General features: G+C 44.5%; 1 protein-coding gene across 2 annotated transcripts in view; it reads right to left on the bottom strand.

Annotated features, from left to right (window-relative positions):
- Nucleotides 1-15,215, bottom strand: part of TMEM154 (transmembrane protein 154) — a 53,308-nt gene that overhangs the window by 9,950 nt on the left and 28,143 nt on the right. The window contains exons 3-5 of one of the 2 annotated variants that reach the window (XR_825338.1): nucleotides 8,484-8,511; nucleotides 7,184-7,313; nucleotides 5,180-5,240 (exon numbers count right to left, since the gene is read on the bottom strand). The gene's annotated coding sequence lies outside the window, so the exon portion shown is untranslated. The remainder of the gene's footprint in view (nucleotides 1-5,179; nucleotides 5,241-7,183; nucleotides 7,314-8,483; nucleotides 8,512-15,215) is intronic. The other variant, XR_825337.1, reaches the window with a different exon arrangement.

Below are 15,215 nucleotides of genomic sequence, written 5' to 3'. Positions count from 1 at the left end.
ATTTTAGATTCCACAGCTTAAAAAAATGTCCACTCAGGGAGGACAAGGCAAAGTAATGGGAAAAGCTCTGAAAGGCCTGAGATTATGGACCCAAACAAGGGAAGGCTGAAGGGTTAAAGTCTTTAATGCACAAGGTACTGCATTAAGTGTAGGACGGTGACCAGATCAACTCCTTTTTCCCAGGAGCACAGTGGACTTTATGGATAACAGAGGCTCCGTGTCAGGGTGCCTCCCTAGCATCAAGTACATGGACTCCCGAAGTCTTAGTTGCTCATCCTCCTGCTAATCTAAGCAGGATGGAAAAGTGTGCTTTCCATTCACTTCAATCTCCAGTGATTTCTATATACAGCAAATCCCCTACATACAAAGCTTCAAGATGCAAACTTTCAAAGATGCGAGCACATGTTCAAATGTCTAATCACATAAGTCAGTTCACATATCTAGTGCATACTGTCATGTACGTGCAACCTCTATAGGAGGCTGTGCTTTTGTGCACTTCTTGTACAGGACCATATAGAGTACAGTGTACAGGATCTTTATGTCAGGCCTAGGATGTCCGGAAGCAAACGCAAAAGCAGTGGTATGTAGGTGATTGTGTTAGTTGGGTATCTAGGCTAACTTGTTGGACTTATGAACAAAAACTAGACTTATGAACGCACTCTTGGCATGGAACTTGTTCTTATTGGGGGACTTACTGCAGAGTACATCATGAGAAACGCTGGGCTGGAGGAAGCACAAGCTGGAATCAAGATTGCCGGGAGAAATACCAATAACCTCAGATATGCAGATAACACCACCCTTATGGCAGGAAGTGAAGAAGGACTAAAGAGCCTCTTGAAGAACGTGAAAGATGAGAGTGAAAAAGTTGGCTTAAAGCTCAACATTCAGAAGACGAAGATCATGGCATCCAGTCCTATCACTTCATGGCAAATAGATGGGGAAAGAGTGCAAACAGTGTCAGACTTTATTTTTTTAGGCTCCAAAATCACAGCAGATGGTGATTGCAGCCATGAAGTTAAAAGATGCTTACTCCTTGGACGGAAAGTTATGACCAACCTAGATAGCATATTAAAAAGCAGAGACATTACTTTGCCAACAAAGGTCCGTCTAGTCAAGGCTATGGTTTTTCCAGTAGTCACGTATGGATGTGAGAATTGGACTATAAAGAAAGCTGAATGCTGAAAAATTGATGCTTTAGAACTGTGATGTTGGAGAAGACTCTTGAGAGTCCCTTGGACTGCAAGGAAATCCAACCAGTCCATCCTAAAGGAGACCAGTCTTGGGTGTTCATTGGAAGGACTGATGTTGAAGTTGAAACTCCAATACTTTGGCCACCTAATGCGAAGAACTGACTCATTTGAAAAGACCCTGATATTGGGCAAGATTGAGGGCAGGAGGAGAAGGGGACGACAGAGGATGAGATGGTTGGATGGCATCACTGACTCAACGGACATGAGTTTGGGTAAACTCCGGGAGTTGGTGATGGACAGGGAGGCCTGGCGTGCTGCAGTCCATGGGGTCGCAAAGAGGTGGACACGACTGAGCAACTGAACTGAACTGAACTGCATTTTCTGAAGCAGTAGAATCACCTGGGTATTGCTTAGATGGTAAAGGAAGAAACCACTGGGGAACTTTGGAGGTAATGGTGTCTCAAAAGAGGCTAACTGTAAGAAAGGTCCCACTCTGGTGGGGGTGTCAACAGTGGGGAGGGCTGTGTATGTGGGGACCAGGGTGTATGGGATTTCTCTGTACTTCTGCTGGATTTTGCTGTGAACCTAAATTTGCTCAAAATAGACGAATAAAAAAAAAAAAAGCTGACTGGAAAGGATGGAGAGAACTATTGCCAGAGCATAAAAGAAATCATTTCATTTGCATGGTGCTTTGAAACTTCCAAAATGTTTTTTTCTCTCGTAAGATCCTGTGAAACTAGGAAGATAGGTGGCATTATATCCATTTTTCAAGATGAGAAGATGGAACCTTACAAAATTCAGGTTACTTGTCTCAGTACAAAGAACAAATGAGCATCCAAAGCAGGTCTTAAAACCACCCGTCTGATCTAAGCCCAAAGATCAATGCACTTGCCACCTATATCTCTAATGATTCACAACATGTCAGAGAAAAAAAGGACCTTCTTTCTGTCCTGGATTAGAAATTCCAAATAAATGTTTCATCAATTATCAATGTAATGAAGACAACTTAAAAAAAAGAGAGATGTAAATAAAATCATGATGGAAAAGAAAGATTATACAAACTATGAGATAATCCAAAATATGTACCCTTTCAGACCCTCCAAACTTCTAAGATGGCTATTCTGAAATCATCGACATGAATGGAACCTATGCTGATAGTGGATGGGGAACTTAGTCTCCAGATGTTTCCTAGGGGATTAAATAAATTCATGATTTCTCAGGATTGGCAAGCTCCAAAAAGAAGTCCCCAGGAGAACCAGGGGCAAAAATAATGCTTAGTAGATGAGCCTCGACCTTGGGACACAAGCTCATTAACCCAAAAGGCAACGTGTTTATGTACATCAATTCTAACTTTTTAATAATAATTAAGAATAACTAATATTAACTAAGAGCTAATTTTGTACCAAGGTTTGTTCTAAGTGCTTTGCACTCTTATGAGTTTTAGTGAATAAAAACTAAATTTGCTTTGCAATATCAAGATACCCTTTGGAGTAATCAGACAGTGTCTCCAACACCAAAGACTGGGGACTTGCCACTTTCGGTCTATAACTCTGGTCCTGGCTTCATCAAGAAAGAATGAAGTGATGGCCTGACAGCTGTCTTGTGAATTAAAACAGAAAGCACTGGACCAGCAGAGGAATGTAGACATTCCCTTTAAAAACAATAATTGAGTATAAACCAGCTCTCCAAATAGGTTAAGGCTTTTTGCCTTACAGATGAAATGTGGTAGAACTTATTTAGGAGACCAGCCTCTCAATATTTCAAAGAAGTGTTACTTCTAAAAAGCTTTTACCATCATACAATTTCTAACATTAAGTCTCTCCTCTGTTGCCAATAATTTCAAAGAACAAGAGGCAGGTATATAAAAACCAATGACATTTCACATCTTTAGAGGGTGCCCATCAGAGATTCAATAATAAGATACTAACAGGGGTTTAATGGTGATCTGGGCCCTATACTGGACACACATAGATGTTCATTTTAGGTAAAAATGCAAGGAAAATATTTCTTGGTAATGTGCTTTGTGATAATCTCACTAGTGTATTTTCTTTCATCTGCTTGTTAATGTCTGATAACTCATTTAAATAGGATAAACTCTTTCCTGAACCAGTGATGAGTTTTAATATGCAAGCACCTACAGAGCTAACAATGACTGACATCTACAACAAGATGTGGATTCTGCATTAGGGCGGAGGTTTGACCCACTAAGACTGTGGTGGCCTGACTTCCCAGGCAAGGTTTAGCGGAAGAAGCAGAACAAGTCAAACATCTGACTGCCTCAATCACTGTCTAGTAACCAGTCTTTCCCCGCAACATGCTGGCTTCAGGAACTGCTTATGAAAAGTGACTACACTCTGGACCCAATTCGGGTGACTAGTGTAGGCTCTCTGGTTAACCTGGAGGGAGACGGGGTGGGTATTTATGCTGCTTTGAAAATTTATTCTTATGGAAGTCTGACATCTCAGTTACGCGCTCAGTCAAGTTCCCTGCTCACTGGTCATCTTAGAGTCACCCCATCAACAATTCAGCACCCCCGCCCCACCAAATCACAGCCGTGCTCTACAGAGCAAGTCCCTGACTTGCTGAATCATCAATCCTATTTCCTACCAGCACGGCCCAAGTCCTGACTGACAATTCTCTGATCAAAAACACCCAAACATGATCATTTCTATCCTCACAAAAGATAATACAATTTAAACAAAATTGTGGCAGGCTGAAGAACACGCCTGCCCTGGTGCACTAAAATTTTCTATCAAGCAGAGCCACCTAGTGGTAGAACAGAATATGGGTTTTTGTTCAGTTCAGTTCAGTTCAGTCGCTCAGTCTTGTCCGACTCTGTGACGCCATGGACTGCAGCACGCCAGGCTTCCCTGTCCATCACCAACACACGGAGTTTACTTAAACTCACGTCCATTGAGTTGGTGATGCCATCCAACCATCTCATCCTCTGTCGTCCCCTTCTCCTCCTGCCTTCAATCTTTCCGAACATCAGGGTCTTTACCAGTGAGTCAGTTCTTCGCATCAGGTGGCCACAATATTAGAGTTTTAAAATTCTCATTTAATTTCTCTCCCCTGGTGGCTCAGATGGTAAAGAATCCACCTGCAATGTGGAAGACATGGGTTTGATCCCTCAGCCGGGAAGATCCCTTGAAGGAGGGAATAGCAACCCACTGGAGAAGGCGATGGCACCCCACTCCAGTACTCTTGCCGGGAAAATCCCATGGACAGAGGAGCCTGGTAGGCTACAGTCCATGTGGTCACTAAGAGTCGGACACGACTGAGTGACTTCACTTTCACTTTTCACTTTCATGCATTGGAGAAGGAACTGTCAACCCACTCCAGGGTTCTTGCTTGGAGAATCCCAGGGACGGAGGAGCCTGGTGGGCTGCAGTCTATGGCGTCGCACAGAGTCGGACACGACTGAAGCGACTTAGCAGCAGCAGCCAGTATTCTTACCCGGAGAATCCCGAGGAGAGAGGAGCCCGGAGGACTACAGTCCTCGGGGTCACAAAGAGTTGGACACTACTGAGCCACTAACACTAAGAACAATCCAACCTAAAGGGGATTTCTTTTCCTTCGTTTGTTATATGTTCATTTTTACCCACTCTTGTTCAGTTACCCTGCTGAGATTGTCACCTCCATCTGTTTTCCTGACCAAACATCTATTCATCCAAGATAAACAAACCTGCAGTTTGTTATAACCAGGAACTTTTAGGACTAAAGCAGAAGCCTACTCAACAGTGTCTCTTTAGAAGGGCAAGAAAACATACGTACTAATTTATTTCTAAAGATAAAGAATCACTAAGATATTTACTTTGTACTTTTCTGTTTTCCATAACCCACACTTCCATTTCTCCACAAGACACCAATGTACGGCCATGAAAATGGTCACATAAAATTTATAGGCACAGAGAAGGGGAGTGAAAGTCCTCAGCTGTGGCCTCCAACCCCCCTCCCCCACTCACATATGTGGTAGAAATAAGAAGTACCTTGGGTTGTTGAGGTTTGGTTCCTTTTCTTCCTCTAAAGTAGGTAAACATTCATAGTCGGCTAGAACAGAAGAAAACCGGGCTCATTATTAGTCACTGAAATTCTACTTTTTATCCACAAGACTTGTGCCGTTGAACATCATATCTCTCTGACCCATTACTTGTGCAGAAATAGCCTCACCAGGGAATTTCAGAGGTTAAAAGATTAATCATGGCAAGGCTCTTGAAATGGAAAAAACACTAATGGTGCAGATGCAAGACTTCAGCATGTCTCTGGCCTCAGCGGAAAAGGGCACAATTCATCACTGCTTGGCTGTTCAGCTGCTGAACAACCCCCCAGGGGCTCCAAAGACTAGAATCTGCACAGTTCAGGGTAGACGCTGGAATAAAACAGCTTCACCGAGGTTCTGCTGTGCCTGCAGAATGACTTCAGTCAGGAGCAAGAAGCAGGTAAAGTGGGGAACAACCGACTTTCTTAAAGCCATCAGAATTTTCTCCCGTTACATGTCTGCTGTTTTCAAGGGAGGGAAATCTGCTGGATCTATCACCGATGTGTCCAAACAACTCTCTTCTTTAGTTGTCAAATGGAAATGGTTTTAGTGATTGTAACAGGACCATGACTTGAATTACAATTATCTCAGCCACAAAAAAGGAAATACACCAAAATATTGAGATTATCTCTGGGTGGTAGAAATTTTTTCTTCATTCTACCTTTTTTTTTTTCATTTTCCAAATTCTGCTGTGTATGTACATTACTTTTATAAACTAAAAGCCACAAAAGGAAACTACTCTAAGGATTATCTCAGTGACTCACCCCTATCCTCAAATGCTTTATCAAGCCATTCTTCCCCAAAATTGTCCATGTTAGTTAAGTAGTTTTCATCTTTTGGAATATTCACCTTGATGAGCCTCTGGTACAAAAATTCCGATAACGAGTATCTGGTTTTTGAGAACTCCATTGTTCATTGTTGAATCTGACAGATCCCCGGGTTTTTTGTTTTTTGTTTTTTTAGATAAATGTTTAAAAAAAAAAAACAAAAGCAAGTGGTATGATAATATAAATAGTGGATTGTATTAATTTAACATGAGCAGTAAGATAATGTATTGATTTTTTAGAGAAATTAAAAATAGGAAAAAAAAAACAGCTGTCATCATTTTTAAGTCCAAATATTGATTTAATAAAAAGTATGGGCTTCCCTGGTGGCTCAGTGGGAAAGAATCTGCCTGCAATGCAGGAGACCAGGGTTCGACCCCTGGGTCTGGAAGATCTCCTGGCAAAGGAAATAGCTACCGACTCCAGTATTCTCGCCTGGGAAACCCCACGGACAGAGGAGCCTGGTGGGCTACAGTCCATGGAGTTGCAAGAGTCAGACATGATTTAGCACTAAACCACCACCAGCAAGGAACATATACTACAATTACTGTCAGATATCAACTGGAAATTAAGTTATAATGGGATATTCATATTACTATCTCTGCTAGCAAAGTCCAATAGCACTTTCTACAATAAAGGGAGCGTTCTAGATTTGCACAGTCTAATATAATAGCCATTGGACACAGGTGGCTGAAGTGACTAAGGTATGAAGTTTTAAACTTTTAGTTTTTAAAATTTTAAGTTAATGGCTAGTGCCTATAGCTCAGATCTATGTAAACTATATCTGATAAAGTTTTACATCTATACACACATTAAAATCACAGGTCTCTAAATTCTATAATACTTCCGGTAATGCCGGATGCTAACTTTTTCCAGAGAGTTTGGTCTCAAGAGATTTCCTCACTTGAAAAAAAACACAGTCCATTTTCTTCTTGAAAAAGTCCACTTGAAAAACATGTGCAAAAAATACACTAAGTGGCAACAACTGATGCAATAATTAAACTATGTATTTAGGGATGGTCAGACCCCAGCTAACCCCTTGCATGAGCCGGAAGTAAGGTAGGTGGGCTCACAGGGTCCCACCCAGGCTCCAACGGCATAGTTATGAAGAGGGGGCAGCCTCCTCTTACCAGAGCACAGAAAAAGCCACCTTCGGTTATTCCACACCACATACCATTTCGGTTCATGCTGTTCATCCACTTATCAAGCTCTTCCATTTCTATTTCCATCACAGAGGGTGTGTCTTCCTCAAAAATAGGGCTAGAGAGAGAAAGTCAAGAGCTTGTTGGAAAGACAAAACAAAAGACAAAACCAACATGTTTTGTGATGTGCTAAATTTTGTTTGAGGACAGCCTAGGCTGTTGACTGTGAGGAAGGTGAACTTGATTCAACATCTTACGCTCCAGGGTAATCTAGGCGTTTGCTCTATTCAAGAGGACCAAACTCTAACAGGAAAAAAAGCAAAAACGAAAATAAACCTTTGTCCATTACTGATGATGGGCTGAGAGGAAGCCCAGGAGAGCTGGCTCCCCTGAAGGTACTGAGATGAGTCTGAGGCTCCTCCAGGGAGTTGCCACATTTAGCATTTTAGCCTTGCTCAATTTCACTTTCCCATCTTTGGGGGTTTTTGATCAGCACTCCAGGTCAGGAGGCTGATGGACGGGCCACTTTCACCACCTCGCCCTTCCCTTTCCAGGCTTTCCTGCCTAGAAGAAATGGAGCCCTTGTGCTCAGAAATCCAGGGCCCTCCCTGGCTGGGGTTCAGCTCTCCCCGGGGAAGGAAGAGGCCCCAGTTAATGCAGGTAGGATTGGGGGAGCGGCCCACCTGCTCTGATCCACTGGCTGCCCCTGCAGAGGAGGCCGGCCTAGGGTCCAAACAAGCACAGGGGAGTGTGGGGGGAGACAGAGAGACGGTGACAGCGCCCCAGGCCTCTCCTCCAGGCAGAATCCTCTCTCCCCATCCCCTCCTGCCACCTCCATTCCTCTTCCTGCCCCACTCCCCACCAGGATCTTCTTCTCAACATATAAACTCCGGGCTTCTACTAGGGTTCCCCTCCTTTAATACCAACTAAAATCTCGTCCCTGGTGATAAATTTTTTAATCAGAATAAATGAATTTATGTCCTTGAAATACACCCAGAGTCAGAATACTCAATCACCGATGCATTTGGAATTGATAGCAGTCAGAAAAAGGTTCTTTTCTGAACAGAGGACCTTCTCCCCCATCAGATCCCCTGTCCTGTGGTGAGGTGTGGGACTCCAGCACATTCTCTTGGGGTTAGGGAAGCAGGAGGGCCCCGCCAGGGCTGTCAAAACCAGAACTCTTGAAAATCTGGCCCTTTGATCTGCTCACCACCACCCGCCCCCCGCCAACATCGTGGTCCACCCCAAAGCTGAACTGGACACGGGCTGGGGGGTGGGGGGGACTTACACTTTCACGTTTTCACTTCCCAGTTCATCTAAAAGATAGTAAATATAAAAGTCATGTTAGTGTTCAGTATGTGTAACAACTTTTTATTTCCACATCAGCTGAAATCTCCTCTACAAAGCGCGGAAATGACTTCCAAGAGATTACGTTTTGAAAGGGGCTATAGTTAACTTCTACGTCAATCAAGGGCAGATTGCCATTTTGAAATGAGGTCCCGTCTATGTGAAATCTTTCTTTTAGGTCTAGTGATCCTCTGAGAGCACTTAAACAACTGCTCTCTCATCTCCTTGTGACACAGCAAACTGAACTCTGTGACCCGGTCCCCCTGTCACGGAGTAGGATGCGGGACATCCATCCCAGGCTCCCCTCGGTACCCTCCTCTCACCCCTGCTCTTTGTACGGCTGTACCCCTCACAGCCTTCTGGTCTCGGTGAAACCAACCCCCCAAGACAGAAGGACCCCTGCCAGTTGATTAATTTCTCTTCCTTTCTTGTTCCCTCTGACCTCAATCCTGGGCTAACTGAACATTAATCAACCAGCGTCCGATGACTAAAATGGCTGTGAATATGTCATCATTAAAGCACAAACTCAGGTTGTCTCTCCAGGACAAGAGAAGCTCACGGACCCCCAGCCATGGCCCACCTGGCCAGAGAATCATAAACCAGAGACATCCTGACTCCCAAAATCATGATTAAGAAATGTCACAGTTGATGATTAATGGCAGCCTCTTTGTTCTTCTCCTTTAAAAACACCCCAAACTCAACCACCAAATTGGAGTGGATCTGAGGCTTCTCTCCTGCCCACTTTCATGGCAACCTGTAATAAACCCTTCCTTTGCTGCAGACTCCCACTGTCAGAGCCTGGCTTTCTGTATGGCAGGCACAAGAGTCCTCTGCCCCATTACATCAGCTTTCCTCAGAGAGGCCTCCTCCATCTCCTCTGTCTGAAACAGGGCGCATCTTTGCCAGCTCAGCTTCTCTTTGCCCCTTCATAGTGTCCGCCACAATTTGCCTTCAATCAGGTTCTCTGGTTAACTCTTCATTGTCTGTCTCTCCTACTAGACCATACATAGCTCCCAAAGGGCAGGATCATGTCTGCCTTGTTCACTGCAACATCTCCCCTCATTCAGCTTGCACTGTACCTGACAAACACCCCATGTGAACTGAATAAATGAACAGGTCTTCATCTGGATCGTCCAACTCTGGGTTTAAATCCGTGCCCAATGTTTTGGATTTAGCATCTCATAATAGTGAAACTTCCGACAAGCTTGCTGTTGGTTGCTTCAGTTGAGATGCGTCAGGTGACAGTCTGCAAAATGGCTTGTTTGTGGATCAGATTCCAGATGAACATGTGGCAAGAATTAGAGCCCAGTGCCCCAGTTCAGCCTCTCTTTTGCTTGGCAGGGGAACAGATGCACCCAGAGAAACGAGGCAGTGATGGCCAATGAGTGGACAGCACAGCCCCACTGCACCTCTTATGATGTGAAAAACCACTGAGAAGCACACTGCTTTACAGAGATCCACTGAATAGTCAAATGGTCTTGATTCTCAGCCATCAGAGGCCTCCTTTGTCTGGTGGGCAGAGGGGAGGCCCCCAGCGAGGCAGCACAGCCAGCAGACACCTGGAACCGAGCTCCTGGCAGCCAGGAGCCGCTGTAATTTCCTGTGGGCTGGCAAGCTTTAATGGCACCACTAACCCCAGGAAGCTGGGCACGGTTGCCAGTTTCACGCCATCACTGCTTCCCTTGGAGGGGCTGTAGCGTGTGTCCTCCCACTCTTGGGCAAGTATCTGAAGCTTCCTGCAGACACCTGACTCCTCTGGACACTTAGACTGGGAAAGGGAGGGATGTTCACCTTATTTTTATATACATGCATTTTTCATCTAACATTTACAGGCTCTTTCCTTAAAGGATTTTACTATAAATAAAGCTCCTATACCGAACCTCCTTCACAGGTGACCCACAAAAATGCCCCTGTTTTGTCTCTACCGCCTCCCTGCTCCCCCTCTTTCCCTGCTTAATAGCCCCTTACTAATTTCTTTCAGAACAAACAGCCCCACAGCCCGACTCTCGAGGGGGTGGATTTATCTTTCTAATCTGGGTGCCTGCAGGCTTCTCTGTGAGCTGGAGCTAGACCTGCGTGCAGATGATGGAAAAGTTTAAAAACCCATTACAAAAGTGCTCCAGATGCACCGAATGCGAAGCTCCTGTAATCAGTATTCAAACAGAGCAAAAAGCCTCCTGTGGCTTCATCTCCCCTGCTCCGCGGCCATTACCCCTGCCCCGGCCGCCATGGCAACGTGAAAACATCTGGGAGGGCGCCCCCGAGCAGAGCATTAAACCGGGAGGGAGACCAATTACCCGTCCCCGGCAATCAGGCCCTGCCCGCTCCACTCCACCTGGCTTCGTCTCTTTATTAACAGCCACCTACTCCCTGTGCGCCCCCGAGGCTCTCACACAGCCCCCCACCTGCACTTGATTCCCTTTTGCCTCCTACAGCCCTGCCATTTCCTGCCCTCCTCCGTCAGGACACCTCCTCCTCCCACAGGACGCCCCCTTGGCCCCCGGGTCCCCCTCCCGGCTGCCCTCCCTGCGCAGCCGACAGGAGCAGCGCAGGGCGGGGGCCGGGGCCGGAGCGCAGCAGGAGACCATCTTGCTTATCTGGCTTCCGTGCTCAACGCGAGTGTCTTTCTGGAGAGTGAGCCGAGCCAGGTGTCCTGGAGCCACAGCCTGTTTAAAGCGATGCTTTACTGCCAGCTGTTTCCCCTGCAGCTCTTTCCCAGAGAGGCAGCCCATCAAGACACCTAATAAATATTAAATAATAACAACTGCAGATCTAATGCCTGCGAGCCTGGGGAGAAGGGCCATTGTACACCGAGTCACTCCATAGCCTTCCCTTTTCCTGGACACGGAACAGGCGGGGCCAAAGAAAAAAGGGTAATTCCCCTGCAGGTGAAGTATTCTTTCCAAAAATGTTGGCCAAATGCTCCCCAGCTGTCAAATTTCAAGACATTTCTTGGCGCAGAAGAATACATCACGCTGTAGTCTATGCTTAAGCACACGACCTCCTCTCTGCCCTGCCACAAAATGTTCCTTTGAGAACTTTCCAAGCAACATGCTGGTCTGACCCAGTATGACAGTTTTATTTTTCCTGGAAAGATAAATAAAAAATATATTTAAATCAAATTCTGTTCATTTAAATAGTCTCCTTTTACTGCCTTGTATTATAATGTTAAATATGAATGGGTGGATTTTGGTGGGCAATGTTTGTGAATGTTTTAGCTGTCTGAAGAGAGATTCATCGTTAACCATCTGTATCTATATTAAAGGAATGGTGAGTAAAAGAAGATATTCAAATACAGCTCTCTTGACCTAGAACTTTGGTGATAAGCAACTGCTTTGAAATTCTAAGTTTTCCATTTGTGTTTTCTTAAGGTGAGGCACATTTAAATTAAAAACAATGTGCCAATTTGTGTTAAGAATAATGCGCAAGTTTACTTTTACCTCTGAGAATGTGTTCTCTAAAAAAAGTTCTCACATTCTTTCATCAACTCATCTCTGCAATACACATGTATTGAGCAGCTAGTAATGTGTTGGGCATGGCACTCTGCGAGATAAAGGGGTAAAAATAATTAGCTTCCACTTACAATATGCCGGTACTGTTTTTTCCTAACTGCTTTACATAAATGAATCCACTTAATTCTCCCAACAACTCTACGAGGTGGTACTGAGTTTTGCCCATTTAACAGATGAGTAAACTGAACCAGAGGTTACAAAACGAGGAAATAGAAAAGCCAATTAAGCAGAGTATTCCAGAATCTGTGCCTATAACCTTCCTGCCACACTACTCCACAAGACGAGTAAGACGAGTTCCTGGTTCTTTCGGACCTTAAAGAGAACATCACCTAATAAGAAAGAGAGGCCCAGAAAAAGGCAAGTCACCAGCCGATGACAGTGTCCACGACTGTGCAAAGTAAGTGTGAACACAGTCAAGAGGGGGTGATTAATTTTGCCTGGGGTCTGAGTACCCAGCTCTTCATAAAAACCTTAGAACTGCGCATTGTAGACTGGGGCGGCAGTCTGCCAAGCAGCCAAGAAGGAAATTCCAGACAGTAGTCAAAGCATCAACCAGGTACCGAGGCCTTAGGGAAGGGAGCGGCACAAACACCCGGACCCTGTCCAGGGTCAGTGCTTACTTGTGAATGGCTTTTGAATCTTGAGCGACTCGAGATGAAGTTCAGTGAAAAATCCCTTTCTGGATTTAGTGCCTTAGAGCATGACCATTTGACTAGTCAACCCCAAACTCCCCCAACCCCAGGACTCTGTTAGGTAAGACCAGCTGTAGCCTACGGTTTGGGCAGGAAATTCTACTTTCCCTACTTTATTTTTTGTTTTTGTTTTTATTTGGCTGTGCTGGGTCTTAGTTACAGCATGGGGCTCTAATTCCCTGACCGGGGATCGAACCAGGGCCCCGTGCATTGGGAGCATGGAGTCTTAGCCACTGGACCACCTGGGAAGTCCTACTTTCCTTAATTTGAAAAAAAAAAAGATCCAGGCATCTCTGTTTGCTTTTTCTTTTTCTCTGGCTTACAAAAGAGCTCCCACGTGATCGCTGTTATTAGGTCACCCTGAAATTGCAAGCAGTGGAGAAACGTGTATTTCCTACTTTCTTGGAATCTATTACATCATCCTTGCCATGAAAGGTAATGTATGTCAGTGCTTCCTTCCCAGTTCACGTTTGCCCTACCTGTTGGCATAATGGAAAACGACCATTTACAGCTCTGCAAGAGCTTAAAGCTTCTCCTGGTACAAGGATGGGGTGGGGACCTGCAGGCCTAAGGCATGCCCTCAAAGACAGGGGTCGCCTGTTAGTGGATGTGAAAGACAAAAAGTGAGTTTTGTATGCACGTATAAATATACATCTTATCAACCTTGAGTGATTTTTGGAATGCCTAAAGGCTTCAACTTGAAAATCTAATTGGAGTCATTTTTAGCAGCATTAGCCAAAAGAACCCAAGTTGGCTTTGGACTCAGAACCATCCTAAAACTTGTATTTGAAAATCCTGGCATTGGAAGTGAATCTTCTCAGAGTGTATCACTGACCCAGGGAATGATCTATCAGATTGGTTTACTACTGACGGTTTACTATTTACTATTGGTTTACTATTTATATCTTTAGCCGATTAGGAATTTCATTTTAAAAGTTAGCATAGCTTTCATAGGACTAAGAACCATGGCCTTTTCAAGATCAAATGGGTGTGTGGCATGGTAGAGAAAACAGTACCTGTGACAAAATACGGAAGGAAGAATCCTCTTCTCATGGTGATGACTCCAGGATGCCAGCCTGGCTACCAGGCCCCCAGTCAGGCTTCACCAGCCTGACCGTCTCCTCCAAAGGTCAGAAAGTGTTATACTGACCAGTTCAGTTCAGTTCAGTCGCTCAGTGGTGTCCGACTCTTTGCAACCCCATGCACTGCAGCAGGCCAGGCCTCCCTGCCCATCACGAACTCCTGGAGTTTACTCAAACTCATGTCCATTGAGTCAGTGATGCCATCCAACCATCTCATCCTCTGTCGTCCCCTTCTCCTCCTGCCTTCAATCTTGCTCAATCTCCTCCTGCCTTCAATCTGGTCTTTTCAAATGAGTCAGTTCTTCACATCAGGCGGCCAAAGTATTAGAGTTTCAGCTTCCAATGAATACTCAGGACTGATTTCCTTTAGGATGGACTGGTTAGATCTCCTTGCAGTCCAAGGGACTCTCAAGAGTCTTCTCCAACACCACAGTTCAAAAGCATCAATTTTTCGGCACTCAGCTTTCTTTATAGTCCAACTGTCACATCCATACATGACTACTGGAAAAACCATAGCTTTGACTAGATGGACCTTTGTTGGCAAAGTAATACCTCTGCTTTTTAATATGCTATCTAGGTTGGTCATAGCTTGTCTTCCAAGGAGCAAGTGTCTTTTAATTTCATGGCTGCAGTCACCATTTGCAGTGATTCTGGAGCCCAAAAAAATAAAGTCTGTCACTATTTCCACTGTTTCCCCATCTATTTGCCATGAAGTGATGGGACTGGATGACATGATCTTAGTTTTCTGAATGTTGAGCTTTAAGCTAACTTTTTCACTCTCTTTCACTTTCATCAAGAGGCTTTTTAGTTCCTCCTCACTTTCTGCCATAAGCGTGGTGTCATCTGCATATCTGAGGTTATTGATATTTCTCCCGGCAATCTTGACTCCAGCTTATGCTTCATGCAGCCCAGCGTTTCTCATGATGTACTCTGCACAGAAGTTAAATAAGCAGGGTGACAATATACAGCCTTGACGTACTCCTTTCCCTATTTGGAACCAGTCTGTTGTTCCATGTCCAGTTCTAACTGTTGCTTCCTGACATGCATATAGATTTCTCAAGAGGCAGGTCAGGTGGTCTGGTATTCCCATCTTTTTCAGAATTTTCCACAGTTTGTCATGATCCACACAGTCAAAAGCTTTGGCCTAGTCAATAAAGCAGAAGTAGATGTTTTTCTGGAACTCTCTTGGTTTTTTGATGATCCAACCGATTTTGGCTATTTGACCTCTGATTCCTCTGCCTTTTCTAAATCCAGCTTGAACATGTGGAAGTTCACAGTTCATGTACTGTTGAAGCCTGGCTTGGAGAATTTTGAGCATTACTTTACTAGCGTGTGAGATGAGTGCAATTGTGCAGTAGTTTGAACATTCTTTTTTTTTTTTTTTTCA

Source organism: Bison bison, unplaced genomic scaffold (assembly GCF_000754665.1).
Source record: "Bison bison bison isolate TAMUID 2011002044 unplaced genomic scaffold, Bison_UMD1.0 scf7180017864146, whole genome shotgun sequence".
NCBI lineage: Eukaryota > Metazoa > Chordata > Mammalia > Artiodactyla > Bovidae > Bison > Bison bison.
This window is presented reverse-complemented; position numbering and strand designations above follow the sequence as displayed.